Here is a 27527-nt window from a genome sequence, read left to right on the forward strand (position 1 = left end):
CTGGAATAAGAGATGTGGTGGGACAGAGGGCTTGCCCCAGGATGGTGGGGTGGGCTGGATAGGTGGGCTTCTCTAATAAGGTGAGAAGTGCCCCTTTAGGTAGCAAAGTTAGTTTGACCTGTATTATTTGGTATAAGTGGTTTTGCTTCCAAGTGAACCAAGTACACATCATTAAAGCACAGCAGCAGACCCAGATTTGCCTACGACCAAGGAGCAGCTTCTACTAAGGCATTGTACAGTGACTTTGGTGCCTTTGCATAATGTAAGCTGGCTGTTGCCTCTCAGTGGAGTGTTCTCCAACAGATAAATTGAGATCCATAGTGACATACACAGACTGCTCTTGCAAATTGTCTTCCACACAGCCCTGAGGTCACTTCCCCTCTCCCACCCACTGCATCTGCTTACCAAGATGAATGGATCTGCAGGAACAGTGTCTCTGTGGGTGAACACAGCAGGTGTAATGCAGCTTGGCTCTGAAGCCAAGTGAGAAATAGTAATTTGAGGAAGGAGATAAACTGGATAAGAGGAAGCAACCAATCCCAATCTCAGAGTGCTGAATATCCCCGTCAAAATTGCATTTCTCAGTGTACAGATGTTATTGGTGAGGAGGTACAAAAGTTAGGAGGATTCTCAAGGGAGAAGTGAGGAAAATGTGACTGGAGCCTTCATGGTCAGCAAAGATGTGAGACAGAGTCTAGGAAATGGTAATTCCCAGTTTTTCACAGAGTACTAGATCAAAATAAGTAGTTCTGTTCCTTACCATCTGTGATTCAAGGGTGGCTTTCATTGCTGTGGGGCAAACAGGCATGTGTACCTCCATTACACAAGGTGAAGGTCACTATGTGCTCCTCTTACTTCTGTTCACTTCTCATGCCCTGAGAGAGCTCTATTTGCACCAGTTCTGTATAGCCACACTACGTTTGTCATGACCTTGTACCTTTGTTCATCATCTCTTCTGGTTTCAGGGCTGTCTCTGGCTTCTCCTGCACTCCTTGAGATAGGCTGAATGGTTACCACCTAAATGTTTATAAAGTCAATGGGGAACCAATCCTTGCCTTGTGGATAAATAGGAACTTTCAGCCTCTGGGTCTCTGAAATAAAGCACATAGCCTCAAAAGGCTGTCAGTCCTGTTGGAGGAAAAAATCTCCACAGAACCTCAATGAAGAAAAATGTTTGATAGCCTTGCAGCATGAAGAGGGGAAAGAGAAATTTCAGCCAGCCTGGTCTTGTAGAGGGATTAATTCTTCTTTATAAATTAGCCCCTTTGTACCTATGAAATATGTTTGATAACATTCCAAACTATGGCAGTTATTTGTGCCAACTGGGAAGTCAAAGAGCAGAGGAATGTCTGATATTTAAATATTTTACCAGCCTTTCTTCTAAGTTAATGTTTTATTAGCAGCAAATATACCTCTCTGTAAGAGTCTGAATCTGTTTCTTACTGTGGCAAAAGCCAGACCACAGGTAGCCCTACATAGAAGTTGTACAGCCAGTAGGTCTGTAGAATGGATGGTTTTGCAGCACTGTATTTAAAAGTCATTCAATCCTACTTCTCACAATATGGCTATTGGAGGAACAAGTATGCCCATGATGTGTCCTCTGCTATTCACTAGCAAATGTTTTATCACTAGGGGTTACTGGCCTCTCATTCTGCAAAGAGCATAAGAGCGGAGTTAAGGCAAGAGGAACATCACTGGGTCTCTGATGAAATCAGCCATTGAAAAGGTGGAGTGAGCAGGAAGTTCCTTGATCACAGCACACGTGGGTGAGTGCCATCATTTTTCTTTTTTGGTTCAGAACTCTGAGGCTGGAACAAAATTTCCAGTTAGTGTATTGGGTGGACTTTTTTGTATCCAGAGAGGTGAAACATGGTAGTGTCACCTCCCTCATTGTCTATATACCAACAAAGCTGTAGTACATGCAACTTCAGGAGTCTTTGCTTTGTACAGTCTAGAGCATCTCCACAGCTGGAAAAGCAGAACGTGCTTGGTAAACCAGGCACTCTTAATATGTTTTCACCTTGGGATCTCTCAATCTCTTTGTTCTCTCTCTCTCTTTTTTTTTTTTTTCCCTTTTTTTTCCCTTCCATTTAATGGAAAGTGAGACCCTGAGTGAATAACAGGATCTTGCAAGGTGATTTGCTGGGCGTATAGAGCACAACAGCCAAAATAAGACACAATGAGTAGGCTCTGGTCTGTGCTGCAGACTGACCTGGCAGTAAGCAACCATCTTCAGTGTTGAAATGTACATAGATAATTAATATAAAATTATTATTATGTCGCTATATTCAAGTTAAAATATGGTCCCCATCAAAGCATGCTTTCAAACACCCTGCCCCATTGGGCATTGCTTGAAGATGCTCAGGGAAGACACACACATACACTACTCCAGAACTGTCTGAAAGAAGATGGAGTGTTAACTTCAGTGAATGATTTACTAAAGTAAAACTTGTGGGGGATCGTGTATTTATCTTTGTATCTAATAAGCCTGCTATACTCAGTCTTGCTAGCTGGTCAGCATATAGTGGAAGTCTTGCTCTACCAAAAATATTAACTCTGGTAGTGACTCAAACAACCCTGACTAGTTCCTTCTTCCATTCTTTCCTACTGCCTGTCCTACTAAATTAATTAAAAAATTGGGGAGCCCTCCAGTGGCTAAAATTATAGTGCCTAAATTCACCAGTGTCTTAAAGAGGAACCTAAATATTCCATGGTACCTTAAGACTTTGCCAAAGTTCTTAAAATTTTAGGACAGAATTTTACAAAATGTTACCTTTTTACAGAAGAGACAATTTTTAAAAGGTGGGTCTGAAAACACCCCTAAATCAACATTAAAAATTACACATTAAAAATCAACTTCTAGTTCTTAGATATCTACTTAGATATGAAATCTCTGGGAATTCTGGCAAGTTCTGCATTTGGTAATAGAATTGTTCTTCCACTCTACAGACTGACAGTATTTTGCTACAAAAAGGCAGGGGGAGGGGCAAAATCATACTTTCCATTCTCTGACAAACTGTATATTGATTCCTTTGCAAACTATACTGTAGTTTTATCAAGAAATGATAATAATAAATGCATCTGTTCAAAGGAGGGGGAAAAATATACAAACCTAAACAGAAACTTAATTTTGAGTCCCAGAGCTGTAGCTTGTTAATTAAAGTAATTAAAAAGTGTAGAGAGACTGCTCTGGATTCTCCTGATCTCACTTCTAAAACACTCATTGATTTCCATGAGAGAAGATTTGGACTACAATTCTGCAGGGAGGTGTTTAAAAGAAAAATACAGTTTTTTGTCCTTACAATGTTGATCACATCCTACTACATGCTTCATTTTTCTGTATAATTGGTCATGGAATGAAACATGGAGGGAAAATAAATATTATTTCTATAAATTAGGGCTTTCAGGGCCATTTTATCTGCGCATAATTCCAGCAGTCCAGGAAGCTAATGCAAAGCTTGTTTAAGACACTAGCCTTTGGCTTGTACTCTTGGAGAAAGATAAGTGGATCAAACTTAGAAAAACGCTAAATCCGCCTTTGAGCCATGAGCATCCTTGCATAGGAAGTGACTGCAGGGCTGCTGGCATTGGCGGAGTAACCCAGGCCAGCACCTATGGCTCATCGCCATGATGCAGAGCCAGTTGAGTCAACAGCCCAGGAAGCACCTCCTGCCCTCTAATTAGCCATGAAATGGTGTTGCTACCTCGAAAGACCTGACAGCATTATTCTTTTTCTCCTCTAATACATTGCAATGAGTTACTGCTGCCTCTGTGTGATGCTCCTACCAATGGTCACATCACTATATAGGCAGCTGGATACAACGTCCTGTCTCCCAGAACCTGAGTGGTGAGATGTGTGTCATAGTCCTGCCAATACAACTAATTCAGAGGCTGCTTACCTCAGGGCATCCGTCACCCAGCCTGGCAGTGCTGGGCTGCAGGGACAGATAGCAGCTCAAAGAGAGTCTGGATAACAGCTTAAACTTGCTCCTGAGCATGATGGCCGACATCCCCATTGCTGCACCCCCCCTGGCTGCCATTACTGCAGAGGTCCAGTAGCTCATCCCTGAAGAAAAGGAGGTGCTCAGCACAGCCATTGATCAGCTGCAAAAGCACAGAAATAGCTCGGGGTGCCTACAGGTTGCAAGTGATCTGTGTCAAGAGCTGTCAAAAGCTATGGTTGCCACAGGGATAATTGGTTTGTGCCAGCTGTAGTTGATGGATACCAAGCTGATGAAAGGAGACAGGATAACATGCCTTCTGTTGTTTAATTAAGGATCTTCTAAATCTGCATAAACTGAAAGCTCTGGATGCTGAAAACCACCCACATGTACCCCAATATTTGTAGCAATGAGTCGTCAATGATGGGGAAAGAGGGTTCTTCTAAAAGGATATGTGCCTAAGTGAAGCCCTCTGTGGAGGAAAGGGGCATGTGGCAATGCTCTCACCCTTTTCTTCCTGCCCAGCAGCTGCCTGCAGATTAATGTTTGCGAGAACCCTTTCTTATAACAGGGGCTACAATCTTTACTTAATACCCTGAGGGAGGGACACCGGGTGTTATTCTGCACAGCACAAGTGATTGAAATACGACGGAAAACTGTTAACGCGATCCCAAAAGTACTGGCTCACAGCCAAGTATCTTCTCTACAGTCGTTTCAAAGACAGTGATTAATAGCATGTCAGGGAGTTGCTTTGTATACTGAACACTACTTGGAGGACTGTAAATAGATAAAACCAAACGATCAACAACCTTATATTGAAATAAGAACAGGTACCCAAAGGGTGCTGGGAATCTCAGTTGTTGAATTCTACTTTTATTGCTGCTAATGGTTGGTATCAAGAGGGGATGAATAGCTGCCAAATTAAATTTGAAGCTAATCTCATAGTAGGAAGCAAAGACTCTATCATGCAGGCAGAAACCTTATTTGGAGGATATAGTAATAAAATTCAACCTGGGCCATACAAGCTAATACAATGAGAATAAATGAACAAACATGTAGCTGTTTAATGGAGGTGTGTGAATAACATCAGTGTTTAAAAACTGCTGGGGAATGAGGTGGGGCAAGGGAAGAAAATTGGTTGTCAGCTTGTAGCATGACCTGGCAATGGAGCTGAGCAGTTTGTGAGAGAAGGCTCATGGCTGTGTGTCTGTGCAATGTGAAAGGGGTGACATTCATGTCACAGGATGGATGCACTTGTGAAAGAAAAAAAAAAATACAAAAACCTTTCTATGCCAGCAGATTTGAAACTTGTGAAGAAGAGGATGGTGATCTCAGGTGAAGTGTTTATTCAAAGTTGATGGCTTCCACACCAGGAATCACCATAAAAATCAGGAGTCTCCAGCCTGGAAATGGATCTGTCCAAGAAGAACCAGCAGCATCAAGCAGTGTGGGAAGGAAGGTGGGGAGTGACTGCTGGTTGTCTCATGAAAGCCTTTTTTCCTATGCAATGGCACCAGGTCAGAGTTAATCAAAGGAAATGATTCCTTGCAGAGATGGGGAAAAACAATCAATCACACTAGTTTGAAAGCAACTAAGTAAATTTACAAACATCTACTCAGGCTTTTAAGTGCCAGAATAACCCTTCTGGATCAAGAAACTTTCAAAGGCTAGAAGAATATTCTGGGAAAATATGCCTAATCTATTCTCTACTCTTGTTCCTTGTGGCTGCTATGACCAGAGACCAGAGACTTGCTACTGGCCCAAACTGACCCACAGCCTGACTCAGAATGGCTACTCCGATGTTCCTGTCACAGGTTTTCCTGACCATTTCTTCTTGCACAGGTTGTACCAGGCTGCTCTTGGTACCTCACTTCTCCCTTCTTTTATTGAGACAGCTCATCTCAATCAAACTACGTGCTCTTGTGCTTCCAATGATTATCTCTTTCAGTAGTCGTTGTTTTCCAGTCTGGCTGGTGTTACACTTGCTGTGGTTCACAAAACTGCACCGGGACAAAGCCTTGGCTGGGGCAAAAACTGCCACATACAGACTATTTTCCAAGTTTCTCCATACAGCTGAGATGTGATGTGATGAGTTTCCCAAACACTCCACCAGTTTAAGTTAATGGTTCTTGCAGAAACATTTGTTGTACCACGCAAAAAGCCCAACCCCAAAGCAAACATGTTCTGTTTGACTACCCATTACATAAGAATGGGGTACAGTGCAATGCTTTCTATCCTCTTCCAGGTTTGCTCAGTTTGGGTCAGCATACTTAGCAGACAGAAATACACTGGCAGCTCCCCAGCGTAAGTACTACATGCTCAGCTTCTCCTTTTCTGCCCTGAGACAAACTTCAGATGCTTTTGAAGATTGTAAAAATAATCAATAATAGATTAAACTGCACGTTTTCTTCTGGCACCGTGACTGCTTACATGTAATAAGTGTTTACGAAATACGGCATCCTAAAATTACAGAAATGCTTTGATAAACCTGAACCTGGACTCTTTTGCATCTACAAGACCTTTGATACTGATTTATTATGCTAAGGAGATAAATTTAAATCATTGGCATACTTTTTGCTTTTAGCAGTTGGCAAGCCTGCATTGTGCTTGGAATCAGGGGGCTAGTCCCCTGGACACTACTTTTTTCTTAATGATGTGCTTTTTTTGATGCAGATGAGTTGGTAAGGCATGAGGATTACATTTAAATTCAGCTGTATTTATAGTTTAAACATGTGGGAAATTAGATGAGGGGAGGGAGAGGAGAGAGCTTATGTTAATCCAAACAAATGTGAGAGCTCATAACATTTTCAAATACTGTATTTGAAATCACATTACATTCTGTTGGCAACCTGATGCATCTGTGAAATAGGCTGCTAAAATATGATCACCTGTTATTCAACCACTCCTGGGCTTTTAATGACAGCACAGGACACAGCCACAGGAATGCCTAAATCATGTGTTGCATATGCAAAGCACAACAGAATTTATTAAACGACTAATCATCAAAGTGTGACTTTTAGCTCTCCCAGGTAGACAAATGAAGACAAAAAGGCAGAAACAAGAAGCCTGTGGCCTCACAGCAAGCCTGCTAGAACCAGAATGGAAATGCAGGAATCTGGCATAACTTCTGGTCTGACTGCCCTGCTGGGGATGCACTCAGACTCTACCTGGAGACAGAGTACCAGAATATCCCCAGTTGGAAAGGGATGCCCCAGCTGCCCCTCCCCTGGCACAGCTCCATGCCGTTCCCTTGGGCCCTGTTGCTGGCACACAGAGCAGAGCTCAGCGCTGCCCTCGGCTCCTTGTGAGGAGATGCAGCCGCCATCAGGCCTCCCCTCAGCTCCTCTGCTCTGTGCTGAGCAAACCAGGGAACCTCAGCTGCTCATCATACATGTCCCCTTCTAGTCTTTGGGGTTGCTTTGCTTTGCAATCATCCTCTCCATCAATGCATGTTAAACTGATTGTCTTTATCCACTCCTTTCGATCCCCCACTACTTAACTCCTCTAGAACAGGCCCGCTGGCCTATGTTTGCAGTGCTGGAAAAGGTGTAATAACAATATTTCCAATATTCAATATTTTTGTTCAGACCATCTTGAGAAAACATTTTTTTAATGAAACACATTTACTACTCCTCGTTTCTGTGTGATCTGTCTGATTTCCTAACTCTTCAAAATGACAAAAAACATTTGTCTGCTCAGAGATGCTGGCCCTAAGCCCATCACGCCCACGGGCTGTGGTTGTATGATAAGAAATGTTTGCCTAATTCTCCATACTCTGGAATTATAACCTTAGTATAATGAAGAGAAAAAGCCCGTTACATAAGCAATTCCAACAGAACATGGAATTAAAGGACGAATCCAATCTAGGCAACTCAGGGGAGCAGCATACATGTATTTACTTTCAGAGATTACCTCTTGGAGAGTGCAAAGATACTACAGTGAGAGTCGCTGTTCTAAAATCAAAATACAGATGGTTGTAGTCACAGTGAGTCTGCTCCCAAGTTTACCAGAAATGCTTCTGCCTCTGCTTTCTGCAGCTTGTTCTCATGCAAGACTGGCAGGTAACCAGTACAGCATGGGTTAAAATAATAATAATTAATAACAATAATAATAATAATAGACCACAGAATCCAACTTTGCAAGCTGTCAGTCTGTTCAGGTGGATGTTAACTGGCCTCAGCTCTTGATTTCAGTGCTTTGCTAGGCTGCTGGGCTAGTCAGAAGAAGGCATGCAATGCACTCAGTGCTTTCAACAAGACTCTGCTTATGCCAGTTTTCTTCTGCTGTGGATGGGATGAGACACAGATGGTATTTCTTGGTGAGTTGTGGGTATTTCTGCAAATCACTTAAATGACCTTGCAGCAATTCCGACAGATAACATTATATATTCTCCCCCTTCCTTTATAAATCACATCTTTATGTCTTTTAGGCTTAGGAATACAATTGTCCCATTACATGGCTCAGTACAACAAAATGTTTCTTTCTTACTGCGGTGACTTAACACCGTGCAAATATTTCTTTGTACTTCCTGATACCATAAGCTACTCACAAACAGTAGATGAACTGTTTATGTTTATGTAGCTTTCGCTTTCCCCAGAATTGACACAACAGTTTCATTTGCAATACACCAGCATCTGTTGAGTCTGTACTCTACAGGGTCTTCACATCCTACTTCTAAGCAGAGACCTATATGTGAAACAAGTTCATGAGAAGTCTGACGCTGGTCATATGGACTGCTCTTGGCCTACCCACACACACTATTTTCTATCCCATGGTTAGCATGCCTGTGCTGGAAGCATGAACAAAGCAAGTTAGGCAAATTCAGACAACCTGCAGAGCTGTAGGATGTACACTGTACAAGAGAGAGTTAGATTTCACTGCAGGACAGTCAAGTCACCAAGCTACTGGACCACCAAGATGGTGGCCAAGTGCTGCCTCAGGGGAAGAGGAACCCCATGCAGCATATCATGGCATCCCATCTCAGCGTAGAGGTGAGCCCTTGAGGAGGAAAGGCAAGCTAATGAGGTAAGCAGATTCAGTTTAGCCATTCTTGTGTGTGCCACCAAGCATTCAAGCAGTGCAAGTGTAGGCGCTTGTGCTCTTCAGTGCTCACCTCCCACAGCAGCCGGTCTGAAAGCTCCTTTCCCTGGCACTTCTCTTTACTTGTGAAAGGCTTCTTCCACAAATACCTAACAAGAATATGCACAGAACAAACCTCAGGTTACAGGCAAGAAATGATAGCATTTTTTTTCCCTCTGTTTCTTTCATCTCTTAAACTAGCTGAAATGAATTAGCTATGCTGCTGCCTTGAACCACTGATCACCTTCAGCAACGTTCCCACTTTTTCACACCAAGTTTGCAGGTCAAAGTCCTATTCTTTGTCAGATCAGCTGACGTAGTTTGAAAAACAGCCAAGATTTGGGACATAATGGTTTCTTTTTTATATTTGGAATAGAAGAAAGAAATGTAAAAGAAAAAAAAAAGCATCACTTTTGAAATACAGGTGAATATGCTTTCAAGGCCTGTTCCTTCAAGGCCAGGTTGGATGGGGCCCTGGGCAACCTGATCTAGTGAATGTGTATGTTTGGTGGCCCTGCCAGGCAGGGGGGTTGGAATTTCATGATCCTTGAGGTCCCTTCCAACCCGGGTCATTCTGTGATTCTGTGATTTTGTGAATCAAAGCAATTTTTTATGTCTTTCTGGCAACATGTAATTACTTACATAGATTTGACTTTCATATCACATAAATATTGGGGAAAAAGAATGATGCCTTAAGTTTTCATTAGTAATGGAAGAAAAGTATTCAGAAGGAGCATTTGCATCCAGAAGTCACTTTGCCATGAGAATTATGTAACTGCTACCGAGAAAACCCCCACCAACCATAGAACATATTTTGAAGACTGGAATTGGCTAAGAGAAACTCCTTACTCAATGAACATATATTCGCAGCAATATTCGAAACCTTTTAAAATCAATGGGTATGTCTTGATAAAAATTAAGAAAGGGTTGCTTTTAAAACTAAACCAACCAACCAAACAAATTAAAACTACAGGGCTGTTACTGGGAAATCTTCCTCTCCATTATAAAAAATAATAATTGCAGCTTTTTTGTAGATTCTTCTTCATCCACTTTTGTAATGACCATAGGTGCTTAGTTCACCCCTTGAAAGTCCAGACAAAATTTGTTAGCAGGTGCTCCATTTCTACGGTAAGAACTATAGCAGCTCTGGAGCAGGGAACAGAAAAGTAATTGATTCTCACCCACTGCTGTAAATTCATTGTTTCTCTCTTGTCAGTCACTGTCAGGGGTAGAGTAGGAGAATGACTGAGAAGCAGATGGCTACATCTAATAAATTTTGCAGGCTCATTTTGAAACCAGCAAGGCAGTCAGCAGAAACTCTTCTGCCTGTACTCCTGTCACCGGCAGCACTGAAATTATGCTCTGTGTGCTGCTGGTTGGTAGGCTGGTCAGGTAGTATCAGCCTCTGCCAAAATGCCCAAAATACCAGAGCAAGTTTCTTCCTCCTTAGTACATGTCCCTTGGGGTTGGGAGCAGAGGAGAAACCTGGTGAACAAGAAGAAATAAATTGAATGATACATGCCTCCTTGAGGCCACTTTGATGCTTTCTAGCACAACTGTGTGCAGGATAACCAAGGACTCTTTAATATTCATCATTAGCAAGAACCAATTGCTGGATCACTCCCTCAGCAGGACTCACTCTTCTTCTTGCTTTCTGACAGCTCAGGAAGCTACTCTCAGTGCAGGGTTGGGTAGGCCCCAGTAATACGTTGCATATGCCTTCAACAGTTCTTTAAAACAATGGTACTTCACTGTATGTATATATGCAGGTACACATGCCGTTATGGGTTGTTACGTGTACATTGTTATTAGGCAGGCACATTTGCAACCATGCCAAATACTTGCTCTCCGAAGAGAGTGCAGGGAGTCAGTTTCTGTTGTCAGTAGAATCCAGGAAAGAAAAGAAAATTTGTCTTCAAGGATTCCTGTAAGTGAAATATTTAATATTTTCTGGAGGTAAGTTAGTTTTCTCACATTGCTTCCATTTTACCAAGAAAGTAGTTGTGTATGCCTATTCTGAGTATATAAAAATGATGGAGAATAATTATGTAGTTATTAGAAGCAAGGAAAAATTGTTACATTTTACTTACTTTTAGCCTGAGAATAACTTTGGAAATAGTCCTTCAAATATTAAGAAAATAATTGTTCACTGAGTTTTGATAGAAGATCCTTACAGGTACCGTGTGTCAGAGCATGTCGGAACAGCCTCCCTTTTCAGTCTGCAGGCAGAGGACTCAAATGCTGCTGGATTTTTGTTTGTTTGTTTTTAAATATAATTCGCAGTTGAGCAGGTGAAAGAGTATTATGCTTGGTTTTTGTCAGGAGTGCTCTGTGTTGCAGGCCAGTGCCCATGGAGTTCTGCAGTGCATTTATCAGCATAGTGAGGCAGCTGCCTGACAGACCTTCGTAGTAATCCAGGGAAAGAAGGAAAAAACAGAAGATATACAAATTTTCATAACAAAATCACATCAAGATGGCTTCTTTTCCAGATATGTAAAAACTCTGAATGATTTTAAATCAATAACTTCCCAACTAAACCTGAACATTTGTTGGCTTGCTTCTCTAGGATAAAAGCAAAGCATTTGGTTGAACTTTCTTGAAAAGCTATTTTTGGAATGTACAACTAACCATAGCTTGCTAATTCTACATTTCAAAACGCAACTAAACGTTTTGTATGTTGTTCTAATATCTTCAAATCATTTCCAGGTTGCAGAATGCTGAATAGGTAGATAAATAAATAAATAATAGAGAAGCCTCTGCTGTAAAATCAGTCTTTGAAGAGAACATATATTGCATACCTGATAAAAGAGCACTCTGCTCAAACGCAGAAGTCCCAGTGCACAGAGACACACAAACATTTGATACAACTGTGGATCTCCCACTTGTTTAAAGAAGCCAAGCCATAGTGCTAGACATAATGGCCATAAACATAATTAGTGCAAACGATGCGTTGTTGCAGGAGGTTAGGTCTTCTAGGAGCATTTCTTCAGTGCTGATCTCTGCTTTTCCAGGCTGCTTCCAGCTGGGAAGGCATTCAGTTTCTATGAAACGTGTCCTTCACACCTTCTCATTTACTTGTGTGTATTCCTGTTAAACACCACAGGCAGCTGGTACTTTCCACTTTTTAAATGGTACAAAATAGGTGATGATTTTAAAAAAGAAAAGAAGATCACTTTGTTTTTGCAGCTACAATTACGTTAGTATTAGAGGTGTTATTTTGTGATATTGAACAGCTGATAGCTGTCTCTCCACATATGCTTTCCTCAGACTGAGGAAAATAATCTGTAACTTTTAAGACCAAGTGTCTGATACATTCTATTGTGTTCCAGGTGTGAGCACTTCCTTCCATAACTCCCCTTTTCTCACCAACAGCTTTTCGCCATTGATGTGAAAATAATGTAGGATACAAATAGTAATGTCCATGAAATAGTGGTAGGTTTCAGTCTCTGCTGTGTTTGTTGTGTTTGCTTACTGCAATAAATTACTTTCCTTTCTTTTTGTGGGGAGTCAAACAATATGTGCTACTATACAATTTGCTTTTCTTCAGTATCTGTCTTGCAGATTGAGAGTGCACATAACATTGGTTGTGGAACAAACCTTTGGAGACTGCATCATTTCTAGCACTACACAAAATAGAAGGTATGGGGTTTTGCCACTTCTTTTGAGTGTTTCTCCTTCACCATGTGTTCTGCCAATGAAAACAGAGTATGGCAAGAAAACACACTTGAAATCCTTCTTCCAGTTTCAATAGTTTGTGTCCACTATTATAATTTAAGACCAGGCAGAATGTGCAATTACTTCTGAAGGCAATCCTTACCCTAAGAAAATTGTGATGATCCTACTTGTGCATGTGGGTAATTCTACCCATGCAGGTGATGCTATTGAAACCTGGGAAGCTCCGAGCCTGATGCAGTTCTTAGCAGCTGGAAATGTGGTTTTTGGACTTGGGCCCTTTAATATTATTTGAAACATGCTGTGGTTCATTTGCACATGGTGTGTAACATATTACTCTGAACAGACTCCTACTGGCCTTGGGGAGTCTGTTCACAGTGCAAGGACCCATTCAGCAGTCAAAATCTGGCCTTGGGCACTGTGTGTGCTATTACAGCAGAAATTCATTTTGAGCTGTGCTTGGGGAAAGGCTGCACACCTCTCCTGGTGACAGCCATCAGTGTGCATGATGCTGCTACCCAGATCATCTCCATGCAGCAGCTCTTCCATATGAGCTATTCAAGCTGCCAGAAGCACATGCAGCATGTTTCTCACAAGCTGCAGTGCAAACCTCTCCCATCACTAGAGGCTTCAGGCTCCTGGGTCCTGCTGGCTGTGCTGCCCTGTCCCATTTGTGAGCCTTGATGAAGTTGCTCCTGAGCTTTGCATGCATTTAGGGCCCTGGAGTGAGATATCAGGGAGAGAAGCTGAGGGCTTTGGTACAAATAAGATCTTCCAAACTAAATTTAGGGGAAACTCCACAAAACTCTATTGATTTTTTTTCTTCTCCGTACTTAACTCAATATCTCTTTGCTCTAGAAGGATAGCAAATTGATAGGACTGTGTATCCCCCTTACCGCAATGTCATTTCAAGAGAGCAACTGTCTCCTTTTAGAAGGATGTGGACTGACCTCAACTGTTTTGTCTGCTAGAGGAATTTTCAGTGAAATGTTAAGTGCAGAGTGGAAAGAGTGTTCATATGGCTGACTAGCTGCGAAACCCAGAACACGTAGCACCCACATCACTCTGTTGGTCTGATCAGGCTTCTCTGCTTCGCTTCTCCCCTCCAGCAAGGCAGAGCTGGCTGCCATAAACATCCCCTCCTGCTGCTAGGAGGAGCAGGTGAAAGATGAGGGAGAGCATGACAATGAGGGCAGCAGGGACTCAGGAGGGAGAAGCAAGCAGAGTGAATCTTGAATGACTCACACTGGCACTTCAATGATTGCCCTTTATCATGGCCACTGGTTTCTGCTCTACATTTACAGTGTTTGAGGTGTAGGAGGACACGGTCCTCAAGATAAGTAAACAAACATCAGCTTTAGGGCAACACCCCTTCATATTTCATTCCATGGAAAGTGTCCTTCTATTAACGCTCCTAGAAAAGACCAATTGTAGAATAGTCTGTCCTCACTTCCACATCTTCCATCTGTTAGGCCCAACTCCTCACACACGCTCATGCTATCCCATTGATTTCTGGTGCTAACTTTCTCTTGCTCACCATGTGAGTCCCATGGCAGGTGTCTGGGACCAAGCCTCAGCTCTGCCTTGTGATGCGCAGGTGCACAGACGCTTGTACGCAGGACAAAGCAGGCAAAGCAGAATATTTCACAGCTGCCCCACATACAGTTATGGGCATAACCAGCCTGATGCTTAGTATTACTCTAACACAGAGTCATGGCACAGATTCTTATGGCAAGAGCCAAATGAGACCTACATTCCTCTTGCATGTGCCTGAGACCACAGTGTGTGAAGATCATGGCTTTAGTGTAGATATAACCATGAAGAGGAGATTCATACCTTGGCCATTGGTTCCACTGTTACTTTAGAGTCTGCACATTTGCAGAAGGAAGCAGCAAAATGGTGTCATTATAATTCATTGTGAGGATTGGAATCTGTGTTTTTTCCTCTTTTTCCTTTTTTTTTTTTCCCTTTCTTTCCCTCAAGTCAAGAAAGTAAATATAGAAAGAACTCTAGAAGAAATGTAGAGAATTATGTTTCTATAAAAGAATTTCCAGAAAGTAACAAGTGTCTAATATTACTGATGCAACATGAATATAATAGGTGAATCTCAGCAGTATATCACAATCATGATACTTATGCCTTAGGGGATTAAGACGTGATGTAAACTTGAGCACTTTAGAGACCTCTGATCTGTATTCTGTTACAGAGGTCTGAAAGCAGGATCTCATTAAAATGAGGGGGAAAAAAATGAAACAACACCTGAGTCTTTGAAAAGCTGCTGCTTTCTGGGGGAAAAAAGAAAAAAGAAAAGAAAAAAGGTATGCTCTTGTCAAATTTCAGATGTAATCATGAGCCTGCAGCGTGAGATCTTGACAGTGTGCTATTGTGATAAAATTTATAGGAAAACTGTCTGGACTCTTTACATTTTTAGCAGAGGTTCAAGCGAAGGAAAATATTAATCGGAATGGTTACAACCAGATGAAATGGCACATTTCTTTTTAGGACAATTATCCAACTGCTTCCAACAGAACATAGAGGGAGGAAATCACTGTGAGGGAAACCAGGTAGTGGAGCAGTTTGCTCTGGGCTGTTGAACTGTCTCCACCCTTGCAGTTTTTCAAGACCTAGCTGGATAAAACATGAGTGCCCTGATCAGATAGACCTCAGAGCCAACCCTGCTTACAGCAGAAGGTGAGACTGTCAACCTCCTGAGGAGCCTTCCAACCCAAATGTTCTATGTCCACTTTTGGAACTGCATCTTAGCAGTGGCTGATAGTCCTGCTTTGTTGTGATATACACATTCTATTTATATACATACATATTACGCATAGAAAGGGGGTTACCTTTTATATGGCAAAAATGAAATCTGAACATTTACATGAAAATAGAAGGTACAGGAGTGTCAGCTGCACTCTTCTAAGCCTTCTGGCTAGGGCGGTGGCTCTAAGGGTGGGACACCCAACCCCAGGTCCTTGGTGCATGACTCAGAGTAGAAGTTTGCACCCTATACTGCTCCAAATGGGTTTCAAATGGCAAGCTGTCTGGACCAGGGTTTGAATCAGCTTTCTAATTACCCTTGATATGCATGTGGTCACTATCACGTCTGTGTCTCAGCAAGGCATTGTGGATTGAGGACCAAGTTCCAAGTATTGAATTCAGCAGCAGTCACAGGTGGTACAGGGACAACTGCAGCTTAGCCCAGCACCAGAGGCTGCTGAGTCTGTTTTGGTCCCTTTCTGCTTACAGGATATCTTTGAGATTCTGTAATGGCCAGAGAAAGGTCACATTGCAACTTTACTCCTTCCTATTACAAACCTGGCATGGTGCAGCTGGGGTAGATAAGAAGCATAGGAGTAAGAGGAGATATTAGTGGCCAAATTGGCTCCTTAGCCACCTCAAAGTCAGCACAGAGGGCTGAAGAGAACCCCTAAGCAGGCCAGGGTTTCTGGTGCTGCTCTGAGCTCCCCCATCACGCCATCAGAGGTTGGCTGAGACGCACAGAGCCAAAAACTCCCGACTGTTAATCCTGCCTCTGAATCAGTCTCCAGAGGCCTCAAGCAAAGCATTTCACCTCTCTGTTGCAACTTCTCCATCTGTAAAATTGGGATAATGACATTTTACTAACTTGTAGGAGTACTGTGAACTTTAATTAAGGCAGGGTTTGTAAAATGCTTTAATAAGGGAAAGCACTAAGAACAAGTAGATTATTTGGTTAAGCTGGCTATTGTGGTGCTCCCAGACCTGCCCAAATAACTCAGGATACGTGTGTACAAACTGCAGATTGTTATCCTGCAAGCCTTCAAAGATAAGCATTTCAGGTCTTGAGACTTGGGCAGATAGGATTCGGTTTGGGAGCTCCCATTCCCAAGCACAGAAGTGTGCGGCACCTCCACTTGATACCAACCTGTTTTCCTTAATTTTGCAGATAGCAAACAACAATGATTTACCAAGAGATGTCTTTAAAAAAGTTACAATTCTAAATGGTGGAACAGCCTGCAATACCAAGGACTGAATGCAGGGCAGCCTTTCTCATGCCTTTTTTTCCTGAGCGTAGTTGAAACTGCACACATAAGGTAGATACATATCTGTGACGTGTCCTGCCAGCCCATCCTGGTGGGATGAGGGGCTGGATGGGACCAGTACTTCAGCTCTTACAGCCAAAGGTGAATCAGGACTGACTACATTGTATCTTTGGTCCTTCAGAACACCAAAGGCAGACAGCCACAGGGATGCGGTGGGGAAGATGTGCCCCCCTGCAAGGACCCTTCCCAGTACCCCTTCTTTTCAGGGTGGACAAAGGTGTAAATGCCACTGCATCCTTATCTGGGGACCACAGCTCTTCCCCGCTCCCTCTTGGCACCCCAAGAGTATTAGGAAGGAGCAGCTCCTCCAGTTAAGTCAGCTAGAACAGCAGTTAGGCCTATAACTCCATATTTCAATCTAAGGAAGATTTAATCAGTCTGGCTTTTAATGCCAGCCTGTTGCTCTCTGATCAAGGATTATTTAAGCTATTATTGAAATACTGTGCTTAGATTTCTATTATGGTGAGTATTTACAGGAACAATGCTCCTCTTGAGCTGAGCAAATAATGTGGAGCTGCTTGTTTTAGACAGAATTCCACATATTCACTTTGTGTTACTTTCACACTGCTGGTCAGGAACAATGATATTTGTCCTGTGCTAGAAATAATTACTGGGAGTCATATTTTGGTGACATTTCAAGCAAGCTTCTGTGATGGAAATTGGCTTGCAGCACTTCCAATTTCTTCAGGAAACCAACATCTGTCTGGTTTAGGGGTTTTGCGCTATAACTAGCGCCAAGCTTCCTAACTGAATTTCCATTCTTTAAATTTTAACCATGTTTTCAAATTTCAGACATCTAAATCAGTTTTTCTTTCATCAGATATAAAAGATTATTGTCTGGAAAGATGAAAAGCCACTGAGCTAGCTACATCCACGCTGCTTGTTTGTTGCTTATGCTACAGACACCTTAGCTTCCAGGTATTCTCAAGATTAAGCAACATTTTCTTTTAGATTTCAAGAAAGACAATTCAGAACAGCTGATATGGAGTCAGAACTAAACTATGACCGCAGACCAAGAGTAAGGAATTTAAATGTTTGCTTCTACTGCTCAGTTCGGATGCCTGATGTGGTTTACACTGGCATGCAGGTAAAGAAAAATTGAGCTTCTGAAATGGGCTACTATTCAGGAACAGCAAATCAGTCAGTGTTACAGATAATATTGATTTTAGAGCAAATACTCTTTTTTTTTGAAGAACTCCTGACAAACACCCTGCTCCCTTTTTTCACTTATTGTTCTTAATGAGGGTTTCAGAAAGATACTTTCAAGATACATGAAGTACGAGAGAACTCCAATTACTGCCCCACTTAACAGAATATTTTTAATTGCTGGGTTTGTGATGCATTTGAAAACCACTGTGTGGTAAATCCAATAATCCAAATTATTATTTCTTAATCCAATTAGGCATTTAATTAAACTGTACGAAGTCCAGCAGCTCTGTGAGATTTTATATCTGCTTTTGGGCTTGTTTTATTTTAGAGTTTTTGTTTGCCATCAGAGGACAGAGCTGTAACACAGCAAAACAAAGGCACCCACCGTGCTGCCATACTGAGCAGGGGGCTCTCAAACGTTCCTATCACATTTCCCTCAACAGCCAAATCTGACAGAATTGTATATTCTATCATGAGCAATGGAATTCTGTCCATTCCTTCACCACCATCATGCTCACTGCTGCGTATTTACTTCAGTTTCCCTGCGACCTTCAGCTTACCTCCAAATTTGTCCAGAACGCTGCCATGAATTTTGGGTCCAAACTGGTACGAAAGTTTGGTTATATAAAGTAGCAAAGCCCAGGAAAAAGACTGAGAGTAGGGGATGCATGTGAAGTCAGTGAATTCCACCAAAATAACCATGTAACCATAGAATAACCCCAGTTGGAAGGGACCCACAAGGATCTTTGAGTCCAGCTCCTTGTTCCACACAGCAGCACCCAGTGTTCAAGCCCTATGCCTGAGAGTGTTGTCCAAATGCTCCTTGAACTCCATCAGCTTGGGGTCATGCCTGCTGCCCTGGGGAGCCTACTCCATGCCCATTACCCTCTGGTGAAGAACTTTTTCCTGACACCTGGACCTGATCATCCCCTGTCACAGCTCCATGCCATTCCCTCAAGCCCTGTCACTATCACCTGAGAGAAGAGATCAGCACAGCCACTCCGCCCCCTGTGAGGAGCTGCAGCCTCCATGAGGCCTCTGATCTGCACTGAGTAAACCAAGAGACTTCAGCTGCTCGTTACACATTTTGCCCTCCCGACCATCTTTGTAATCCTCTTTTGGATTTTCTCTGACAGTATTGTGACCTTCTTATATTGTGCCCAAACCTGCACACAGTGCTTCAGGTGAGGTTACACAGCACAAAGCAGAGCAGGACAACTCCTTCCCTCACTCAGCTGGCAGTGCTGGGTCAGTGTGCCAGGGTGCACTGCTGACTCAGATTCAGCCTGCCATCAATCATAACCCCCCAACACAAGCAAACTGAAGTATGCATGAGCTGTAGTTGCTTTGCTCTTGATGGAAGACCCCAGCTATCCAGACATACCCTTTACTCTCCAATATGTCTTGCTACATCTTCTCTAGTTCTTGTGGGAGAGAAGAAAGGATGATAATGACAGCTCCCTTGCGCCTACACTTGGAAACTCTTCCACCCTTCCTCCTTGTGCTGCAGGTGAGTGACCCACACAATGCTTCCTCTTCCTATGCAAAGCCAGAGACAGGCAGAGGATCAACCTGCCCAAGCAGAGCTCTGATGAATTTGCACATCCTGAAGTGTCACTTTCTACATTAGCACAAGCTTCAAGCCAGCAAACAACTTCACTAACAGCTCTGAAAGTGCATCCTTTCCTTTTACCTGCGCATAAAAAATGCTCTTTCTGAAGCAACTAAAATTGCCTGCTTATTCTGCTAGGCAAGCAATATGACTGCAACTGTGATTTCTCCTCCTGAAGATGGGACATTAGACCTTGCCCATCTCTGGGCAGAAGGTGGACATGAGAGTGAATAGTAAAGCAGTCCTGTATTTCTCAAGCTTTATTCTTTATTCTTCAGAGGTTTACTCTTTTGTCAGGTTCACTTTATTATTTCTTTCATTTTCACTCATCTCCAAATGTCTCCATCAAATCTCTGCCATTCAGGAAGACAAGAATAGGCCCTTTCAAGCTGTGACACTGCTTATCAGACAGCCCTGCTGCCTGATGAATGGAGGTCCAAGTTTCACACTGGCCATGGAGTTCTCATCAGATGCTGACTGCGATTTGCGAAATTACACATTAGCTGATATCTGAGACATACAATCACACTATTAATTATACCTACCTAGAGGATGCAGTTAAAAGATTCAAGCCAAAATGCCAAATATAGACCATTGTCCTTGTTAGCATGAGCAGTAACTCTGCCCTGCACCAGCCTTTGCAATGTGCTTTAGCTGGGACTAGACTCCAAGTCCACTCACAGACACCAGCAGCCTAGCAACTCATCTGTAAGGACATAGCCCCTCTGTATAGAACTCAGTGCTTGTGTCACACAGATGGCAAACAGCAACTATACTCTGCAGCAAGGTTACTTGTGATCTGGACTGCAGCTGCCTCCCTGCTTGCCCTTTCCCCAATGCCAGCAGCAGAACCAGTCCATAAGCTGTGCATATCAGAGTGGGAGTTGTCTGTGGGTAGCCCTCAGCTCTCCCAGTTGGCTGGGCAGAGCTCCAATATGGGATGACTGCCAAGCTTTTTGCTTGAGGACAGGCCTGGAGGGTTTTAGGTTATGTGTGAGATTTTTTTGGTCTGACTTTACCAGAGCAGGCCATATGACTCTAGGTTCCCTTTCTTAGTTTTGCATAAGCAATTCTGTAGGCTGCAAATATGTGCCTCCAGGCACTTTGGGAACAGCATAACACCTCAGATGAACATTTTATCTTGGATAGCAGGGAGTCACTGCAAGATGGAGATGGTCCTTGCTATGTAGCTAGATAAGAAAGTTTTCAAGAGAGTCTCATGTCAGTTCTAGATTGTACCTGGCTATGTTCCCAACTGAGTTTTCTGAAGCCTCTAAGGTAAGATTTTTCTATTTAACATGTTTGAAAAATTCAGAATTTCCATGTGAATGAAGAACTTAATTCTTTACGAGTTGTCCAAAGAAAGAGCAAAGTGCATGTTTAGTTCCAGGGTTCAAGGGACAGGCGGTGTGTGAGAAAGGCCACATCATGACATCCAATGCACACGGGATCTGGCACTACAAAACAGAATGCACAGTCCCATTTTTTTCTATCAACACTGGAAATTGAAATACAACCTTTTTATCCTGCAGGTCTTTCACAGAAAGCATATGATTGGAAAAGAGGACTTGGCACATTCATCCATCTAAAGAGCTTGTGCATGGACAAGCAAACACTCATCTCTTTCCCACCTCCATTTATTTTTGCTTTTAATCTAAGATTCAACTCTTCCCCCACAGCAAAGGAGCTCTTGGTAACATCCTGTCTGGGAGCCCAGTAGCTCAAAACATTAGCTTGCATCATTATGCAAATACATGCCTGCTGTTCCCACACTCTGGGCAGGTAGCAATCTCAGCTTCCCAGCCCATCCCACAGCTGTTTCCAGCCACTGCCATCAGTTAAAACTGGACTGCCACAATCACATTTGTCCCGACTTCAGTTCTAGCTTCTTTTTCTGTAGTTTCTGTGGCTAAGTATTCTTGAGGATCTCATGCTCTCTGTTCCTGAGTCTCTCTACTCCATCTTCCAAATGCAATATATGTAATATTGCATTTATATTTGCAATATTAATTGTTGAAAATATACAACATCAGCTGCAAACATTTAAAACAGCTGATGAATGCGATGTTGTTGTCATAATGCTTTTATCTCAATGTCTACATGGAAACCTAATACAGTAACATTCTGTTTACCTTTTCTGGATAACTATAGGCCAGCTCAGCAGTTTCAAAAGACTGAAAAAAAATAAACAGAAAATGATGTTTTTTGAGGTTTTTTTCTTCGTTATTTTTTTTTTCACTTATTATTTCACTTCTGAGCAAAGTCTAAGAAAACTTTAGAACTCCTGACAAAAAGCAAGCAGTCCTTTTGTCTTTGGTCAAGAAGCACCAGAGGCACACTGAAATCCCTTGTCCACTCAGGTCAAATAAACTACTCTGGCCCCAGTTCTTTATGAAACAAGATCCCAGCCTGAACACACTGAAGGCTGGGCTACACAGAGTTTTAGGCTGCCACCCCTAATTGGTGGCTTGATTGTCCTGGGCTGTTTTGCACACTGAGTGCCCAAAGAGTAGCATGGTCCCATACACCTGCAGGGGACATATCTAATGGAGTTGAGATGCCCCTTTTCTCTCTACCTTTCCTCCAAAGACCCCCTCACCTCCTCAGATGGCAGAATGGAGCAGGCAGCAATCCCACTCCAGCTCCTTTTCCAGTGAGGGATCCAGAAAACTCTCCTGCCTATCACCAAACCTCTGCATTGCTCCATGCAGAGCAACCCTCATGGAAAAATGTGTACAGCCCAGTGGATTTTCCAGTTTCATTTTGCTCATCTGTGATGGCAAGAATACTTAAATGCCTAAACAGAGAATACTTACGGTTGCCTGCCTGTTAACACAATTTTTTATGCCTGTCTCCAAAGATGTAAACATGGGAATCAAACATCTGCTGTGCTTTCGGCAGGAGAAGGGATTACAAGGTGGTACAACATTTTTTTTTTTACTGTCTTGTTTTTTTTCCCTTAATTGCTAAGAGGTTTAGCACAGTAATACAATATAAAAGAACTTACGTTTAAATAGGCTTACCATTATTTTCACTATATATTAATAATTTGTATGACACATCTTACTCTTTCAGAGTTGCCAGGGTAAAAAATCCTGTCTAGCCCAGCAAGCTTCACCCTGCATGGCTTCACACCAGGGAACAAGAAAGGAATTCTCTTTGAGCCTCCAAAGGCTTCACCTAAAGCCACTTAATGACCTTCCCTAGCCTGCCACTGGTCCCACCCATCAGGGTTTAAGACAGATGTTTTCTGCACTGCAGCTGTGAGGTGAGTTCATGTGCTCAAGTCTGCAAAGGAGTGAGGCCACTGTGTCTGAAGTACATCTGTTCCCAGTCAACTGTGTTCAGCTGTGGCTGAGGGCACGCAGAGCACTGTGGAGAAGGTGCCCATTAGGGCTAATGGTCTAATAAAAAACAAAGGCGTGTAAGTGGATTTGTTCATTTCAGGCAGAATTCTCCTTAGTAGTCACATTTGTTTTTAAAGTGCCTTAATTTTAAGACAGATTTCTTGTGCGCTCTAATTTAGACTGTATTTAAGGGAAATTAAGTAAACAAACTAGTTGCTTCTGTCTCCTCAGCAATGTTTTATAATACTGTCAAAGCTATCAAGCTTTCTTACAAAAATACCATTAAAACATTTTAGTACAATTAAGTACTGGGATTAATCCTTCTTTATTTTATTCTTTATTTTATTTTATTTTATTTTATTTTATTATTTTATTTATTTATTTATTTTTAACTTGTCCTGATGAAGACACGGTACCCAGCACTTTGCTCTTACCTTATTATGCAACCCTGCCCTCTGAGCAGAGCCAGTCTTTAATCAAATGCCTTTCCATGTTTTTTAGAGAAAATATGTCTTTCTGTATCACTGACTTTTAAAAGATGAGAAAAATAACTTAATTTTGCTGTGTGTTTGGGACTCGCTGCCGTTGTTTAATATTCATAGGATATAAATTTCCTTCCAGTGATGTAAAGGAGGATTTTGTGATCCTCCTTCTCTGTGCTGCAGCCAGTCTCTATTGCTGTAATTCTGAGTTTTGGCAAGGGCTTCTGCAAACCTGACAGAAGTTTTGCCCCATGATTCCTGCCACAGAAGAACATGAGAGCAACAAGGCACAGGACAATACATGTAGCACAATGTGGGGCAGTAAGAACAGGAAGATGTTGAGCACAAAGCAATGTCTTTTTGCATGACATGTACAAATTAATTTGCGATGGGGGAGGAGAAGAATTTAGGAAAGATTTCTTTCAGCAAGAGCTGTACTTTTAATTAAATCTTTATATATATCGTGGTAGGAAAAGAGCACGTCAGAAAGCCAAACTGATCAAGTACCTCTTAAGCCATTTAACATCATGAAAATATTTTCCCCCTCTAAGTCATAGAATCATAGAATGGCTTGGTTTGGAAGGGACCTCAAGGATCATCAAATACCAGCCTCCCCACCACAGGCAGGGTTGCTAGCCCCAAGACCAAGTACCAGATCAGATTGCCCAGGTCCCCATCCAACCTGGCCTTAAACACTTCCAGATTGCATCCTTTCTGGTACCAGCTAAATGGAGCCAAGGAGAAAAACAACTCTTCAGTTTCTGACTTAAATGCCTTTTAATTATATAAACCTAATGGGGTGTACACTTATTAAAACTTGCCCCCTTGTTTCATTTCTAGGATGATGTTTAGTGCACGTTAAAGGTTTCCAGCAACTGATTCATTACCCCATCATACCAGAGTAGCATGCAGCACTGCTGTGTCAGCCCAGGGACCCTTGTTTCAAGGAAAGGTTTTTTTGCTCTTGCATCTTTACAAACATCCCTGGATATACTACAAGTGGCCCTATATATGTAGACACACTTATCCTGGAATTGGTTGCTTTTTTATTCACTGAGGTAATACCTGCTGAAATCCATGTCTACTCTAACACCATGTATTGTATGCATACTGCAACATTTTTCTGTTTCAAATGGAGACATACTAAATTTAATTCCACATGTGGCTCTCCTGTATCACTTGGTGTTGATGTATTACTAAGGAAAGCCCTGACTACCCGCGACTGCATTGCACATCCTGCACGAATACATCTACTAGCCCCAATAACATGGCCACGTGATTTGCATAATAACTTTCTGCCTATCTAAATTCACATTTCTATTTCAATTGTGCATGAGATTCCTAGTGTTTTTCTCTGCTGTTAAACAGATGCTGCATTTCAGACTCGGTGAAATAGTTCTTTCTATTTGTTGTGGTATTTTTTTCCTTCACAGAACTGCTTTGGGATCTCTTTAGCTGAAAGATAGCATATAAATGCAAATCACCCTTGGCCACATAGCTCAGAATTACTTTTGCATTTTATTCTTGATCTGCTTCTGTATAGAGAGTGCTCCTGAAAGACGGTGAAATTACATTTACTCATACGGCTGACCTGCTTTGGGGAAAACAAACACACGATAGCCTTGTGCTACATGAATGTTGCCATCTAATGAATGATCCTGCTGAAAAGTATCTCCTTTAAGCAATTACTATTTCATTTCATTTCTAGCTTTAGAAAGCAAACAAAACATAAAAATCCATGTATGTATATGTATGCCACACCTTCTCAAGCTTCTTTTTTCCCCGAGTGTTATTCACATAGATACGTATATTTGCAGCAATAATTGCTCTTTGTTTGAATCCTTTTGAGCAAGTCTCCTTTAGTAATGGCCATCACGAAACATATTCTGGCAGAATATGCAAAATTCTGCAAAAGATAAGTCTGTTGATGCTACTCAGGAAAGACATAACGTTTACTCAAGAACAGAAACTCTACCTGCATGTAAATTAAATGTAGAGCACTACTTTGCAGATAGTTAAAGTCAATCAGGCCAGGAGCAATCCACCAATGTGACTGTAGCAATGAAAGGTAAAGCGAGTAAGAGGACTCTGGTATACAGACAGCTCACATGTACCCAGTGAAGGAAAATTCCCTCTGTGGGACTGTCAGTGGTTTGTTCACCATCCACGAGAACTGGCTGCTTCCATTATGAAACTATGGAAAAGCAGACGGAGTTCAGAAGAAGTGTAGATGTGAGGGACATGGGTAGTGGGCACGGTGGCGATGGGTCAATGGCTGGACTAGATAGATGATCTTAGTGGTATTTTCCAACCTTAGCTATTCTATGACTTCCATGGGAGACTGGAGTATTCACTGGGAGGCAGATGTTGCAGTGAAGAGCTATTTCAGTGAAGATCTAAAAGCAGTGCATGTAACTATGGCATAGCTAAGGACCACAGAAGGAACTGTAGTTTCTTCATGTGCCTCTGATGGGGAAGAAAGCAAGCAGCAGTTGTGCTGAGAAGCACCACAGGACAGATTTACCACCAAAACCAGATCACTTCAGGGCTTGTCCAGCTGAAAATGAGGAGATAATGTAAAGAGGTAAAGTGCAAACCAGCATGTAAATATCCATTTTATCACCTCTCATCTTGTGATAAATGTGTCATGGCTTCCTCCATACCCACAGCTGCTCAGGGCCCTTGTTTCATAGCTAAAGAAAACTCTCCTGGCAGCATGATACAAAACAGTGGTGGACTGTTTGACTCCAGAAACTTTATTTCCTCCCAACAACTCTTCAGGTGGTTCAGGACTGGACCTCCTGTACTGCAGGAACACAGGGAGGGATCAGGTGGTGATTTGTTGGCACCATTTGGAGTTGACACAAAGAGATGAGCTGAAGCACTTTAGAAGGCTTCACAGCCAGCCAACAGAAGGATGCTAGTGACAGCCAGCCTGGGAGCAAGGCAAAGGGGAACAAACCCAGATCTGGACTCTTTAGCAGGGTCTGTTGTGGCAGGGAAAGGGTAAATGGTTTCAAACTGAAAGAAGGGAGACTTGGTGTTCAAGACCAGGTTGGACAGGGCCCTGGGCAACCTGATCTAGTAAATGTGTATGTTTGGTGGCCCTGCTAGGCAGGGGGGTTGGATCTACATGATCCTTGAGGTCCCTTCCAACCCAGGTCATTCTGTGATTCTGTGGACTGGATATAAGGAAGCAGTTATTCACAATTAAGGATAGTGAAGCGCTAGAACAGGTTGCCCAGAGAAGTGGTGGATGCTCATCCCTGGAGATGTGCAAGGTCAGGCTGGATGTGGCTCTGAACACCCTGAGTGTCCCTGTTCATCAGAGTGGATTTGCACTACATCTAGTAGGGTCCCTTCCAAATCAAGTGATTTTATGATTCTATGGAAAAGATCTCCAGAACTTCAGAAGCATCCAATACCTTCTGTCCACACTCCCTAGATGGCGTAGCTGGCCATGGGTGACACTGATTGTCACAGAATCACACAGAATCACAGAATGACCCGGGTTGGAAGGGACATCAAGGATCATGTAGTTCCAACCCCCTGCCTAGCAGGGCCACCAAACATACACCTTTACTAGATCAGGTTGCCCAGAGCCCCGTCCAACCTGGTCTTGAACACCATTGTCCCAGCAATGCCACTGCGTCATGCATGGCGCCTCGGCAGATGCGCTCCCCCCAGAGCCAACCTATGTAAATACTGATCTTATTGACTCTGATACCAATGGACGCGACGTGACGCTGGAATAAACCCACAAGTGTGCCTCGCAGAAACAAGAGGGAACAAAACACCTGCAAGCTCTGGACACAACGCTTCCTCCGCGGGACCTCATCCTGCTGGTTGTCTCCTTAACAACGGCGATCTCAGAGAGACGCCTCTCCCCTCCCCACCTGAGGATGCTCGCACACAAACCCCACACGGCGGTGGCCGGGCTGCCTCGTTCCGGCCTCCACGCCCCGCGTTGCCCTGCCACAGGTGTTGCCTCTGCGCTCGCCCGCCTCAGCGGCTCCCCCTGCCCGCGGCCCGCGGCACAAGAGGCGGCGGCGCGTCCCGCCCCCCGTTCCGCTGTGGGGCGGCGCTGCGGAGGGCGGAGCGGGCGGCGGGGGCGGGCCGGCCGGCGCCCGGCGCGGGCTGGCTCCCGGCGGGCGGCGCTGCTG

At 42.9% G+C, this 27527-nt stretch overlaps 2 long non-coding RNA genes across 5 annotated transcripts in view; one reads left to right on the plus strand and one right to left on the minus strand.

Moving 5' to 3' along the window:
• Positions 1 to 9444, minus strand: part of LOC116652890 — a 44132-nt gene extending 34688 nt beyond the window's left edge. The window contains exon 1 of the long non-coding RNA XR_004306083.1: positions 9055 to 9444. This is a non-coding gene — a long non-coding RNA (uncharacterized LOC116652890). The remainder of the gene's footprint in view (positions 1 to 9054) is intronic.
• Positions 1453 to 23156, plus strand: LOC107309469. Of its 4 annotated transcripts, none has more exons than XR_004306082.1 (5): positions 1453 to 1766; positions 5241 to 6245; positions 12568 to 12659; positions 19346 to 19433; positions 21068 to 23156. It is a non-coding gene; the product is annotated as an uncharacterized LOC107309469 (long non-coding RNA). The 4 variants fall into 4 exon arrangements; XR_004306081.1 differs by having other exon boundaries at positions 5241 to 5400; positions 6187 to 6245; positions 19346 to 23156; XR_001553189.2 differs by having other exon boundaries at positions 19346 to 23156.
• Positions 23157 to 27527: the final 4371 nt, after the last annotated feature.

The sequence above is a fragment of the Coturnix japonica genome, chromosome 2 (assembly GCF_001577835.2).
Source record: "Coturnix japonica isolate 7356 chromosome 2, Coturnix japonica 2.1, whole genome shotgun sequence".
NCBI classification, from domain to species: domain Eukaryota; kingdom Metazoa; phylum Chordata; class Aves; order Galliformes; family Phasianidae; genus Coturnix; species Coturnix japonica.